Below are 14,103 nucleotides of genomic sequence, written 5' to 3'. Positions count from 1 at the left end.
GAGCTGAACGCGGCTTTTTTGCAGGTGTTAGGTTTTTTTTCAGCTCAAACAGCCCCATTGTTTCCTATGGGAGAATCGTGCACGAGCACGTTTTTGAGGCTGGCCGCTTGCGTAAGCAACTCTGGTATCGAGAGTTGAAGCTGCGTTAAAAATGCTCTACGCTCCTTTTTTGGAGCCTAACGCAGCCTTTATGTGGACTCTCAATACCAGAGTTATTTTTATGGTGCGGCCAGAAAAAAGCCGGCGTTAGTTTTTCGGGTCGTTACCGACAAAACTCCAAATCTAGCCGTTAGGCTGTTAAGCTATATATGTTATATGACTGAATAAAGTTGCTATTATCCTTCTCTGAACACCCTGTGATTGCATATATTTGCAAATTAGATTTAAAAATTCAATTGAAATATTATTGAAATCGACAGACAGATAGTAGACAGATAATAGACAGATCTCTGTGTGTGTGTGTGTGTATATATATATATATATATATATATATATATACATATATACACAGTATCTCACAAAAGTGAGTACACCCCTCACATTTTTGTAAATATTTTATTATATCTTTTCACATGACAACACTGAAGAAATGACACTTTGCTACAATATAAAGTAGTGAGTGTACAGCCTGTATAACAGTGTAAATTTTCTGTCCCCTCAAAATAACTCAACACACAGCCATTAATGTCTAAACCGTTGGCAACAAAAGTGAGTACACCCCTAAGTGGAAATGTCCAAATTGGGCCCAATTAGCCATTTTCCCTCCCCGGTGTCATGTGACTCATTAGTGTTACAAGGTCTCAGGGGTAAATGGGGAGCAGGTGTGTTTGATTTTGGTGTTATCGCTCTCACACTCTCTCATACTGGTCACTGGAAGTTCAACATGGCACCTCATGGCAAAGAACGCTCTGAAGATATGAAAAAATGAATTGTTGCTCTACATAAAGATGGCCTAGGCTATAAGAAGATTGCCAAGACCCTGAAATTGTGCTGCAGCACAAAGGGCAGGACCATATAGCGGTTTCACAGGACAGGTTACACTCAGAACATGCCTCGCCATGGTCGACCAAAGAAGTTGAGTGCACATGCTTAGCGTCATATCCAGAGGTTGTCTTTGGGAAATATACGTATGAGTGCTGCCAGCATTGCTGCAGAGGTTTGAGGGGTGGGGAGTGAGTCTGTCAGCGCTCAGACAATATGCCGCACACTGCATCAAATTGGTCTGCATGGCTGTCGTCCCAGAAGGAAACCTCTTCTAAAGATGATGCACAAGAAAGCCCACAAACAGTTTGCTGAAGACAAGCAGACCAAGGACATGGATTATTGAAATTAAGATAAACTTATTTGGTTCAGATGGTGTCAAGCGTGTGTGGCGGCAACCAGGTGAGGAGTACAAAGACAAGTGTGTCTTGCTTACTGTCAAGCATGGTGGTGGGAGTGTCATGGTCTGGGCCTGCATGAGTGCTACTGGCACTGGGGAGCTACAGTTCATTGAGGGAACCATGAATGCCAATATCTACTGTGACATACTGAAGCATAGCATGAGCACCTCCCTTCAGAGACTGGGTCGCAGGGCAGTATTTCAACATGATAACGACCCCAAACACACTTCCGTCCACTGTCTTGCTAGTGAAACTGAGGGTAAAGGTGATGGACTGGCCAAGCATGTCTCCAGACCTAAACCCTATTGAGCATCTGTACGGCATCCTCAAATGGAAGGTGGGGGAACACAAGGTCTCTAACATCCACCAGCTCTGTGATGTCGTCATGGAGGAGTGGAAGAGGACTCCAGTGGCAACCTGTGAAGCTCTGGTGAGCTTTATGCCCAAGAGGGTTAAGGCAGTGCTGGAAAATAATGATGGCCACACAAAATATTGACACTTTGGGCCCAATTTGGACATTTCCACTTAGGGGTGTACTCACTTTTGCTGCCAACAGTTTAGACATTAATGGCTGTGTGTTGAGTTATTTTGAGGGGACAGCAAATGTACACTATTATGCAGGCTGTACACTCACTACTTTACATTGTAGCAAAGTTTCATTTCTTCAGCGTTGTCACATGAAAAGATATAATAAAATATTTACAAAATTGTGAGGGGTGTACTCACTTTTGTGAGATACTGTGTATATATGTATATTTAAAGGCAAGCACAGTCTATTTAAATAATATTTCAAGTGTATTTTTGAACTTGAAATTGGAACTTTACTTTGTACATAGTGATGGAAAGAAAATATAAATACAGTATTAAAATCTCTATTTTTTTTGTTAAGGGGGTCTAGCAGTTAATTTCAGCAGCACATAGAATAAGAGGACTGTATTATATATAATTATGTGTTTTAAAGCCAGTCAAGTACTACTGGAAAACCATAACACTTTTTGTTACTGCTCTGGCTTTAGTGAGCTGTTTGTGAAAATAATGGAAACATTAAAAGTATTGAGAATTTTCAGTGTCTCCAGACATCGTTTGCATGATGGAAATATTTTGCTTTATTCTAGCTTTTCCTTTTATTTTCCAATTATATTACTTGTCAGGTTTAACTCTTTTTAGTTTAAATATGGAGTTTTAAAAAGTTGTAAAGCTTCTTTAATAGCTAATTTTACAGTGTCCTATAAAAACATCACTGTTTTATTTAAGAGGTAGCAAAAAGTAAGTATCTTTAAGTCTATGTTTTAATTTTTTTTTACTGCATTTTTTTACTGTGGAGGTCACACTCTTCGTTACGTTAGTGTTCTGTAAAAATATGTCTATTTACATTATTGTCTATAATGGGCAGTTGATAAAAGTTTAATAATATCAGCTCTCAAAATCCGGCATTATTTTTAAATACCTGTATTAAAGGGATAGAAAAGTCAAAATTAAACTTGTTTGATTAGGATAGAACTTGTCACTTTAAGATACTTTTAAATTCACTTCTATTTTCAAATTTACTTTGTTCTTTGTTTTGGTGGCTACAAGTTTGGATCTTGCTAATGACTCACAAGGGTTACAAGTAGATCGCTATTTAGCATTCCTGCTTGTGCATTAACATTGCTAGATAGAGGCTTTTTGTATGCCTCGGGTTGCACTCGTATTATGAGTTGAAAGTAAAAAGTAAGAGGGCAAGCAAAAATTTGATGTGCAAAAAGTCGAACTTCTAATATCGTGATCGCTTTAACCCTTTCAGTGCTGGCGACTCTGAGCCGTTGCAGATTTTCTCACTCAGGTGCTAACGACGCCATCGCTAACACTCTCCCACCTTGAGGGAGATATGGGGGCTCCCACCCACTCTGACCCACGCCGGGGCTTGGTGATGACATCACTGCACAACTTTATTTAAAATAGACAATGACAAGAATAGGGAAAGGGGGCATGCTGCTTAGAAGCCTGTAACTCAGGCTTCTAAGAAGCCTGTAACATTTCCAACAGTGTAAGTCTTGGGGATCTGTAAAATATAAAAAAATAAAAAAATAAAAATAAAAATAAATTATAAAAACCCAGGTGGGAAAGTGCTTAGCACTCAACGGGTTAATTAATTTTCCCATTGAAAATAAGCCGAACATACATGCGCACTAAACCGACCGCGTTTATTCAAGTGTGCTAAACCCAACATGAAATATGAATATTTCACATCCCAATGTTCTTCACATATAAGAATATAAAAAAGTCTTTCCATTGCAAACAGCGGAGTGTAATCCAAACACAGAGTCACTGGCCGGGATATCCTCCACAAACCACTACACATTTCAAGGTGCTTACCTGATGAAGAGGATTTCTCCTTAAAAGCACGAAGTGGTTTGTGGAGGATACACCAGCCGGTAACTCTGTGTTTGGATTACACTCCGCTGTTTGCAATGGAAAGACTTGCATGCTAAAGTTTTATTAGGGCAATTATCAACTGTTTTTTTTTTATTGTGATAACCACAGTTATTATATTAAATATTTTATTTAGCGCTGTCCTAACCCTTTTTGTTTTGAAGGGCATTGTTTAGTATTTATTATATTTAAGGATAGCTGCAACCCTAAAAGAATTGATTTGGTTACTATCTTCACAGTTTTTGTTCCCACTTACAAATAATTCCTTTATAGCGGCCTGAAAATATAATAAATATTTATTTTTTTGTTCAGACCATTTTAAAATATAGTTGCCATATATTGGGCACTCTAAGTACTCATATTGTCACCCATCAGAATATGTTATAAAAAAAATTAAATAAATATTTCTATATACATATTTATATAATTATGTATAGGTAATATCTTTTTAATATCTATTCCCCCTGTGTGAAGAATATTGGAATATTGGGATTTGAATACAATGGGGTGTTTGCAGTAACCGTGTCCCGACGTGCACAGGAAAGAAATAAGGTGGTGAGGTGCTATGTCTCTTTGTGACATTAACAGAAGTTTCTGAATGGGAGCAACAGTTCTCTTCAACTACTAATTTAACCTGAACAGTTGATAGCAATAAGATTACCACCAACTGGAGCTTTTTGTAAGTATTTTAGATTTGTATAGGTTGAACTCGATGGACTTCAGTCTTTTTTTCAACCTTATCTACTATGTTACTATGTTACTATGTTACCTCTAACAAATTAGTGCATGTAATATTTCCCTTGCACATTAAAGTAACAAAAATGCTTCCGCTAAAAACTAAGAACCAAACATGGGCATTATTGGACAGAATTTAATAGGAAAGTGGACATAACTAACAAAAACTAGTGTTTTTGTATTTGTGCCTGGGGTGTGTACGAGTAGAACGATAACATTTACAAATGAGTGAAAAGGGTGACACCCTCTCTTCCGCTCTGCCAAATCCTTACCTCATATGATTGAGGTTTGTTTTCATGAGTAGGAATTTCACCTGATAATGTTTCTTGCAAGTTTTGCCTAATCTGTACTGCCTACATTTAAGACTATTGGGTAGATTTATTATAGTGGAAGCGAACATGATACGATGTAGTGTATCATGTCCGCTGCACATCGATAAATGCCGACAGCATACGCTGTCGGCATTGATCATTGCACCAGCAGTTCTTGTGAACTGCTGGTGCAATGCTGCCCCCTGCAGATTCGGCCGCTAGCAGAGGGTGTCAATCAACCAAATCGTATTCAATCGGGTTTATTTCTGTCTGCGGCCTCATAGCAGGCGGACACGTTATGGAGCAGCGGTCTTTAGACCGCAGCTTCATAACTTCTGTTTTCGGCGAGCCTACTTGTCTCCTTCTTGGACATCATAAAGAAACCATTAATCTAGACATTATTCCTTTACCAATGTTCCCACTCATCCTAGGCATCACCTGGCTTCAAATCCACAATCCAGTTATCAATTGGGTTAAAGGTACCCTCACCTTCTCTACTTTTTGTACCATCACTTGTCTGAACAAGACCCCATTACAGATATGCACTATGGTCTATGAGCCCTCGGTCAGTCTGCCTTATAAATATAAGGAGTTCCAAGATGTCTTTAACAAGAAAAGTGCTGATCAGTTACGTCCTAGACCCCTGTATAATTGTCCAATTGATTTACTCCCGGGCGCTCCTATAACTTATGGGCGCATATTTTCTTTATCCGAGGCTGAAATTAAATATCTAAAGAAATATATCTCTGAAAGTTTAACTAAAGGCTTCATCCAGCCCTCAATGTCCCCAGCAGGGGCAGGTATCTTCTTCGTTGATAATAAAGATGGAGGTTTGCGCCCCTGAATTGATTACCGTGCCTTAAATAATATCACCATAAAAAAATGATACCCCCTACTATTGATACCAGAACTCCTAGATAGACTAAGAAAAGCAAACATCTTTACGAAAATAGATCTACGGGTGCATATAACCTAGTCCGGGGGACAAATGGAAGACCGTCTTCAGAACTCAGTAAGGACACTTTGAGTACCTCGTTATGCCCTTTGGGCTCTGTAACGCTCCTGCCATGTTCCAACATTTCCTGAATGATGTTTTTCGGGACATTTTGGATTCCTTTGTAATTATTTATTTAGATGATATCCTAGTTTATTCCTTCCAAATATGCTCTCCCATAACCACCCTGACTAAAAAACATGACACATTTCTATGGCCAACTCAAGCTCAAGAGGCCTTCGAAAAACTAAAAAAAATATTCACCCAAGCACCTATTCTGGTACAACTACCAAAGCTTTCTATCTTAAGGTAGATGTCTCTGACATTGCTGTTGGGGGTATCCTTTCTCAAAGAGGGGAAAAGGATAAGTGGCTACATCCGGTAGCATTCTACTCTCAAAAACTCCTCCCTGTGGAGAGGAATTATGATGTAGGTGAGAGGGAACATCTTGCAATCAAAGGAACTTTAGAAGAATGGCATCATCTATTAGAGGGATCTCCTATACCTGTTACGGTGTATACGGACCACCGTAATCTAGAGTATCTTCGTGCTGCTAAAAGATTACGCCCTCATCAAGTCTGCTAGGCTTTGTTCTTTTCTAGATTCAATCTTCAAATCACCTATCGTCCTGGATCCAAGAATTTAAAAGCAGATGCCTTTTCATGCCTATATGTGGATACTTACAGCTCACTATCTTACCCCCTCATCAATTTCTCGCAATACAAGTCTCACTTCTAGATCGGATACATAACCTAAGTGCTGAACCACCTGCTATCATTCCGTCTCTGACCCAAGAACAAGGACCATGACAAACAGGTGTATGTGCCACCCTCGCTTCGATCTGAAGCACTCAGTCAATTCAATGACACTCCTTCTGCAGCCCATGGCGGAATTACGCAAACACTAGAAAGTAGCAGTCGTTAATATTGCTGTCCATCCCTCAAGACTGATAGCAGGGAAGCAAGGAAAATAACCAAGCACTTACTGGGGGGGCGTGCTGAGAATTTATAGGGAAACTATGTCACGTGACCAGTCACCTGCCCCAGTATGTGGAGCAAGCAAAGTCGATAAGAGGAGGTCAGGGACTCAGCGCCATCTTGGTGTTTCTCAGAGTGCCTGGCCTGCTCCCCTCCATCAGACCCAGACCCCTTCCCCCTTCCTATGCTCAAAAGCAAAACTTGGCGGCAAGAAGGAGAGGGAAAGACAGTCATAGGCTGACGATAGGAGGCCCAGGAGGCAGAGACCGTTACCGCACCACCTCTAGGATGCCACCGGAAGCCATAGGCGGGTAAGTGACCGGCCGTGCCGTGACAGTCTATTACCTATATACAGTATCTACAGGAATAAATATACTGGTATACATAGATATATATACAGAAATGTGTCTTTACAAACAAAAGTACATTATCCTGTTAGTGAAGATCATTGGAGTGTCACCCACCATAATAAACAGGGCACCTCCCAAAAGTTCTTTATTTCCTGTTGTAAATTAGATTGTGTTGTTAAGATAGTTTGTAGATTTTTTTGCTCTAGACTGGAAATTATTTTTCCACATAAAAAATTTGGCGACAAATAGTTTCAAAGCAATTTCATTTACATTGTATGTGTATAAATACAAGGAAAACAACTGTATTCATTGAATTTTAGAATTTGTAAACATTGGCATTTAAGCTTCATATGTAGATTTTATTGAATGTCGCCCTTTGCGGAGGTTACACATGCATTGAAGAAAGGGAATTTATTTTAAAAACATTGTTTAAAGGGACATGGAACCCAACATTTTTCTTTCATTATTTAGGTAGAACATACAGTTTTAAACAACTTTCTAGTTTACTTCTATTATCAAATTTCTTTCATTCTCTTGGTTTAATTTGTTGAAGGAGCAGCAAGCCACTATTGGTTTCTAAATGAACACATGGGTGATCCAATGACAATTTGTATATTTATGCAGCCGCCAATCAGCAGCTAGAACCTAAATTCTTTGCTGCTCCTGGGCTTACCTAGATAAACTTTTCAGCAAAGGATAACAAGAGAAGGAAGCAAATTAAATAATATAATTAAATTGGAAAGTTGTTAAAAACATAATTTATGTATGAACTTACCTGATAAATTAATTTATTTCATAGTGGCAAGAGTCCATGAGCTAGTGACGTATAGGATATACATTCCTACCAGAAGGGGGCAAAGTTTCCCAAACCTCAAAATGCCTATAAATACACCTCCCACCACACTAACACCTTAGTTTAACATATAGCCAAGTAGTGAGGTGTAAAAAGGAGTAAAAAAGCATACAAAAAGAGGAACTGGAAAAATTATGTGCTTTTATACAACAACAAAAATCATAACCACCAAAAAATAGGGTGGGTCTCATGGACTCTTGCCACTTTGAATAATTGAATTTATCAGGTAAGTTCTTAAATAAATTATGTTTTCTTTCATGTAAGTGGCAAGAGTCCATGAACTAGTGACTTATAGGATATAATACCCAAGATGTGGAAATCCACAGAGTCACTAGAGAGGGAGGGATAAAATAAAAACAGCTAATTCCACTGAGAAATTAAATCCAAATAACAATGAACTTTTCTTAAAAAATTGAAAAAAAAACAAAAAACCTCAAATCATAGGCAGTAGAACCAAACTGAGACAGCTGCCTCAAGAACTTTTCTACCAAGGACTGCTTCAGAAGAAGCAAATACATAAAAATGGTAAGATTTAGTAAATGTATGTGAAACGCATCTGGATGGAGAGACCACTCCCCCGGATGCAAAGTTTGAAGACTGAGATAATCCGCTTCCCAATTGTCTACACCTGGGATATGAATCACAGAAATTAGACAAGAGTTGGACTCCGCCCAAGAAAGTATCAGAGACATTTCTTTCATTGCTAAAGAGCTGCAAGTTCCTCCCTGATGATTGACATATGCCACTGTTGTGATATTGTCTGTCTGAAAATGAATGAAAAGTTCTCTCTTTAATAGAGGCCAAGCCTGAAGGGCTCTAAAAATAGCACAGAGTTCTAAAATATTGATTGGTAAGCTTGCCTCTCAAGGTTTCCAAACCCCTTGTGCTGTCAGAGACCCCCAAACAGCTCCCCAACCTGTAAGACTTGCATCCGTTGAGATCACAGTCCAGGAAGGATGAACAAAGGAGGCCCCTCAAACAATAGGGTGATGGTCCAACCACCAAGACAGTTGAATGTTGGGATTTAAATATATCAGCTGTGATATCTGAGTATAATCCCTGCACCATTGATTCAGCATGCAAAGCTGCAGAGGTCTCATATGAAAAAGAGCAAAGGGGATTGCATCTAATGCTGCAGTCATAAGACCTAAAACATCCATGCACATAACTACTGAAGGGAATAATCGAGACTAAAGGTTTAGACAAGCTAAAACCAATTTCATTTGCCTCTTGTCTGTTACAGACAGAGTCATGGACACTGAATCTATCTGGAAACCTAAAAAGATGGCCCTTGTTTGAGGAATCAAGAAACTCTTTTGTATATTGATCCTCCAACCATACCTTTGAAGAAACCACACTAGTTGTTTCATGTGAGATTCTGCTAAATAAAAAGGCTGAGCTAGTACCAAGATATCTTCCAAATAAAGAAACACTGCAATACCCTGCTCTCTGATTACAGATAGAAGGGCACCAAGAACCTTGGAAAAGATTATTGGAGCTGTCGCTAGGCCAAATGGAAGAGCAACAAATTGGTAATGCTTGTCTAGAAAAGAGAATCTCAGAAACGTATAGTGGTCTGGATGAATTGGAATGTGAATATAAGCATCCTGTAAGTCTATTATGGACATACAATGCCCTTGCTGAACAAAAGGCAGAATAGTAACTATCTTGAAAGTTGGGACTCTTACAAAACGATTTAAAAACTTTAGATACAGAACTGGTCTGAAAGAATTCTCTTTCTTTGGGACAATGAATAGATTTGAATAGAAACCCAAATTCTGTTCCTGGAGAGGAACTGGTACAATCACCCCTGAAAGCTCTCGGTCTGAAACACATTTCAGAAAAGCCTGAGCCTTCACAGGATTTGTTGGAACATGAGAAAGAAAGAATCTTCCCACAGGAGGTCTTATTCTGAAACCTATTTGATACCCTTGAGACACACTATTCTGAATCCACTGATTCTGAACAGAATCTGTCCAAATTTCCTGAAATAATTTTAATCTGCCCCCCACCAGCTGGTCTCCAATTAGAACCAGACGCCTTAAGGGAGTGTTTTTTTGTTTTTTTTGCTCTCTGTTCTGATAAAAGGAGCGAAAACAATTAGGAACCTTACATTTACCCTTAGACTTTTTATCTTGGGGTAGAAAAACTCCCTTCCACCCAGATAGTGGAAGTAATGGAATCAAATTGAGAACCAAATAAATTCTTACCCTGGAAAGATAGAGATAGTAATTTAGATTTAGACACCATGTCAGCATTCCAAGATTTAAGCCATAAAGCTCTTCTAGCTAAAATAGCTAAAGACATAGATTTAATATTGATCTTACTAACATCAAATATAGCATCACACATTAAATGATTAGCATGTTGAAGCAAAAGAACAATGCTAGACAAATCAGAATCTTCTATCTGACGAGCTAAACTGTCCAACCAAAAAGTTGAAGCAGCAGCCACATCAGCCATAGAAATGTCAGGTCTAAGAATATAGCCAGAATGAGAATAAGCTTTTCTGAGATAAGATTAATCTTCCTGAGTAAAGGTTCCTTAAAAGAAGTACTATCCTCCATATGGATGGTAGTACATTTGGCAAGAGTAGAAATAGCCCCATCAACTTTAGAGACTTTTCCCCCAAAACTCTAAGGCCTAGATTTGGAGTTTTGTCGATAAAGACCCGCGTAGCTAACGCCGGCTTTTTTCTGGCCGCACCATAAAAATAACTCTGGTATTGAGAGTCCACATAAAGGCTGCGTTAGGCTCCAAAAAAGGAGCGTAGAGCATATTTAACGCAGCTTCAACTCTCGATACCAGAGTTGCTTACGCAAGCGGCCAGCCTCAAAAACGTGCTCGTGCACGATTCTCCCATAGAAAACAATGGGGCTGTTTGAGCTGAAAAAAAACCTAACACCTGCAAAAAAGCCGCGTTCAGCTCCTAACGCAGCCCCATTGTTTGCTATGCGGAAACACTTCCTACGTCTGCACCTAACACTCTAACATGTACCCCGAGTCTAAACACCCCTAACCTTACACTTATTAACCCCTAATCTGCCGCCCCCGCTATCGCTGACCCCTGCATATTATTATTAACCCCTAATCTGCTGCTCCGTAAACCGCCGCTACTTACATTATCCCTATGTACCCCTAATCTGCTGCCCCTAACACCGCCGACCCCTATATTATATTTATTAACCCCTAATCTGCCACCCACAACGTCGCCTCCACCTGCCTACACTTATTAACCCCTAATCTGCCGACCGGACCTGAGCGCTACTATAATAAAGTTATTAACCCCTAATCCGCCTCACTAACCCTATAATAAATAGTATTAACCCCTAATCTGCCCTCCCTAACATCACCGGCACCTAACTTCAATTATTAACCCCTAATCTGCCGAACGGAGCTCACCGCTATTCTAATAAATGTATTAACCCCTAAAGCTAAGTCTAACCCTAACACTAACACCCCCCTAAGTTAAATATAATTTACATCTAACGAAATGAATTATCTCTTATTAAATAAATTATTCCTATTTAAAGCTAAATACTTACCTGTAAAATAAATCCTAATATAGCTACAATATAAATTATAATTATATTATAGCTATTTTAGGATTAATATTTATTTGACAGGCAACTTTGTAATTATTTTAACCAGGTACAATAGCTATTAAATAGTTAATAACTATTTAATAGCTACCTAGTTAAAATAATTACAAAATTACCTGTAAAATAAATCCTAACCTAAGTTACAATTAAACCTAACACTATACTATCATTAAATTAATTAAATAAAATACCTACAATTACCTACAATTAAACCTAACACTACACTATCAATAAATAAATTAAATACAATTCCTACAAATAACTACAATGAAATAAACTAACTAAAGTACAAAAAATAAAAAAGAACTAAGTTACAAAATCCAAGCGGGAGCTGAAGAGGTCCATGATCCGGATGAAGTCTTCATCCAAGTGGGAGCTGAAGAGGTCCATGATCCGGATGAAGTCTTCTATCAACAGCATCTTCAATCTTCTTTCTTCGGGAGCCATCATCTTCCATCCGATGCAGAACATCCTCTTCTCTATTGGCTGTTCTGATCAGCCAATAGAATGCGAGCTCAATCTGATTGGCTGATTGGATCAGCCAATCGGATTGAACTTGATTCTGATTGGCTGATTCCATCAGCCAATCAGAATATTCCTACCTTAATTCCGATTGGCTGATAGAATCCTATCAGCCAATCGGAATTTGAGGGATGCCATCTTGGATGACGTCCCTTAAAGGAACCGTCATTCGGCTAGTAGGCGTCGGGAGAAGAGGATGTTCCGCTTCGGATGGAAGATGATGGCTCCCGAAGAAAGAAGATTGAAGATGCTGTTGATAGAAGACTTCATCCGGATCATGGACCTCTTCAGCTCCCACTTGGATGAAGACTTCATCCGGATCATGGACCTCTTCAGCTCCCGCTTGGATGAAGACTTCAGCCGGATCATGGACCTCTTCAGCCCCCCGCTTGGGCTTGGATCAGGACATCGGAGGAGCTCTTCAGGACGGATCGGTGAACCTGGTATGGTGAAGATAAGGTAGGAAGATCTTCAGGGGCTTAGTGTTAGGTTTATTTAAGGGGGGTTTGGGTTAGATTAGGGGTATGTGGGTGGTGGGTTGTAATGTTGGGGGGGGTATTGTATGTTTTTTTTTTTTACAGGCAAAAGAGCTGAACTTCTTGGGGCATGCCCCGCAAAGGGCCCTGTTCAGGGCTGGTAAGGTAATAGAGCTTTGAACTTTAGTAATTTAGAATAGGTTAGGGCATTTTTTATGTTGGGGGTCTTTGTTATTTTATTAGGGGGCTTAGAGTAGGTGTAATTAGTTTAAAATTGTTGTAATATTTTTCTTATGTTTGTAAATATTTTTTTATTTTTGTAACTTAGTTCTTTTTTATTTTTTGTACTTTAGTTAGTTTATTTCATTGTAGTTATTTGTAGGAATTGTATTTAATTTATTTATTGATAGTGTAGTGTTAGGTTTAATTGTAGGTAATTGTAGGTATTTTATTTAATTAATGTAATGATAGTATAGTGTTAGGTTTAATTGTAACTTAGGTTAGGATTTATTTTACAGGTAATTTTGTAATTATTTTAACTAGGTAGCTATTAAATAGTTATTAACTATTTAATAGCTATTGTACCTGGTTAAAATAATTACAAAGTTGCCTGTAAAATAAATATTAATCCTAAAATAGCTACAATGTAATTATAATTTATATTGTAGCTATATTGGGATTTATTTTACAGGTAAGTATTTATCTTTAAATAGGAATAATTTATTTAATAAGAGTTAATTAATTTCGTTAGATTAAAATTATATTTAATTTAGGGGGTGTTAGTGTTAGGGTTAGACTTAGCTTTAGGGGTTAATACATTTATTAGAATAGCGGTGAGCTCCGGTTGGCAGATTAGGGGTTAATAAGTGTAGGCAGTTGGAGGCGACGTTGAGGGGGGCAGATTAGGGGTTAATAAATATAATATAGGGGTCGGCGGTATTAGTGGCAGCAGATTAGGGGTACATAAGGATAACGTAGGTGGCGGCGCTTTGCGGTCGGCAGATTAGGGGTTAATTATTGTAGGTAGCTGGCTGCGACGTTGTGGGGGCAGATTAGGGGTTAATAAATATAATATAGGGGTCGGCTGTGTTAGGGGCAGCAGATTAGGGGTACATAAGGTTAACGTAGGTGGAGGCGCTTTGCGGTCGGCAGATTAGGGGTTAATTATTGTAGGTACCTGGCTGCGACGTTGTGGGGGGCAGAATAGGGGTTAATAAATATAATATAGGGGTCGGAGGTGTTAGGGGCAGCAGATTAGGGGTACATAAGGCTAACGTAAGTGGCGGCGCTTTGCGGTCGGCAGATTAGGGGTTAATAAGTGTAGGTAGGTGGAGGCGATGTTGTGGGGGGCAGGTTAGGGGTTAATAAATATAATACAGGGGTCGGCGGTGTTAGGGGCAGCAGATTAGGGGTACATAAGTATAACGTAGGTGGCGGTCGGCTGATTAGGGGTTAAAAAAATGTAATCGAGTGGCGGCGATGTGGGGGG

Source organism: Bombina bombina, chromosome 5 (assembly GCF_027579735.1).
Source record: "Bombina bombina isolate aBomBom1 chromosome 5, aBomBom1.pri, whole genome shotgun sequence".
Lineage (NCBI taxonomy): Eukaryota > Metazoa > Chordata > Amphibia > Anura > Bombinatoridae > Bombina > Bombina bombina.
Note: the sequence above shows the minus strand (reverse complement) of the source record.